General features: G+C 60.8%; 1 protein-coding gene across 1 annotated transcript in view; it reads left to right on the forward strand.

Moving 5' to 3' along the window:
- Nucleotides 1–1,071: 1,071 nt before the first annotated feature.
- ITGB2 (integrin subunit beta 2) overlaps nt 1,072–1,287 on the forward strand; it is a 26,890-nt gene continuing 26,674 nt past the window's right edge. The window contains exon 1 of the mRNA XM_077755409.1: nt 1,072–1,194. The gene's annotated coding sequence lies outside the window, so the exon portion shown is untranslated. The remainder of the gene's footprint in view (nt 1,195–1,287) is intronic.

A 1,287-nucleotide genomic window follows, 5' to 3' on the forward strand; every position in this document is an offset into this window, starting at 1 on the left:
GTTAAGGAAAGCATTCCTTTTTCAATTTTTTTTATTTTTGTTAATTTTTTTTCTGAGAGAGAGAGAGAGAGACAATGTGAGCAGGGGAGGGTCAGAGAGAGAGGGACACAGAATCTGAAGCAGCTCCCGGCTCTGATCCGTCAGCACAGAGCCTGACGCGGGGCTCGAACCCACAGACAGAGATCATGACCTGAGCCGAAGCTGGACACTCTGACTGAGCCCCTCAGGTGCCCCTTGAGAAGGCCTTTTGAGCACTTTTACATATAATATTAAACATTTCTTATCAGATTGTCCATTGACGAGTGTGAGAAACGGCAATGGGCTCCCCTGGTCTCCTGTTTGGTCCTGTAGGATTTTTGTTTCAGATTGTTAATCCTGTTACCACTGTTTATAAAACCAATAGTTACACAGGCTTAATCGTTTCTGCGTATTTCCTTGCTCACCTGTGTGAGCCCGCACGCACGCCTGCTGGGTTTGTCTGTCCTTCCTCCTGTCTCTGGAGAGCATCTTCCGCACACGGTGCAGGCCGCTAGGTGTCTGAGTCCGGGCTCGTTGAAGCTGCCTGGGTTTGTGTCTTTGTGAACCTGATCCTCTCGGGACCGAAGCTTCACCCCTGCCGCTGACATCTGCCCCTGTCTGTCCACAGGCCGCGGCTCCTGGGCTCTGGGGGCCCAGCGGGGGTGGGCATCGGCACCGCGTGTGCCTTGCCTCTTCCCGCGTCTGTGCCTCGCGGTCCTGCGCCGCCCACCAGCGGGGTGGCAGCGTGTGGCTCTGCTCCCCAGCCCCTGTCGTGCTTTGCATTTCCATGACCAAAGCCGGGGTCCCCAGCACCTCTGCTTCTCGCCTCTCCTGCCTCTCCTGTGCGCACTGTCTGCAGGCCAGGCCCCCGCCCCAGGGCGCCGGTCCATGGTCCCCGGTCCCTGCAGGGCACGGCCATGGCCTCACCCGGGTCCGGGCCCTCAGGGCCACCACACCGGTCCACAGAGCATCCCACTTTCCGCGCTGCTCTGCTCACCGGCACGGGCGCGTGCGCAGGGAAGGGCGAGTGCACCTTGCGGTCTCGGNGAAGCACTGAGCCCTCGCCGTCGGGGCTCACGGCCGTCCTCTCAGTGCAGCCGCCCAGCCTGGGAAAGAGCGGAGCCCCCTCCCTGCCCAGCCCGGACACCCCACTGAGGTCGCCAGGCCATCATCGAGGTGAGGGGACCGGGGTGCTCTGTGCCTGGGGTTGCTTTTCTAAAGGGAAGTGGCTGGGCCCTGCAGCTCTTCCCGGGGCGCTGCCCAGCCCCG

This window comes from Crocuta crocuta, unplaced genomic scaffold (genome assembly GCF_008692635.1).
Source record: "Crocuta crocuta isolate KB4526 unplaced genomic scaffold, BGI_CrCroc_1.0 scaffold675, whole genome shotgun sequence".
NCBI classification, from domain to species: domain Eukaryota; kingdom Metazoa; phylum Chordata; class Mammalia; order Carnivora; family Hyaenidae; genus Crocuta; species Crocuta crocuta.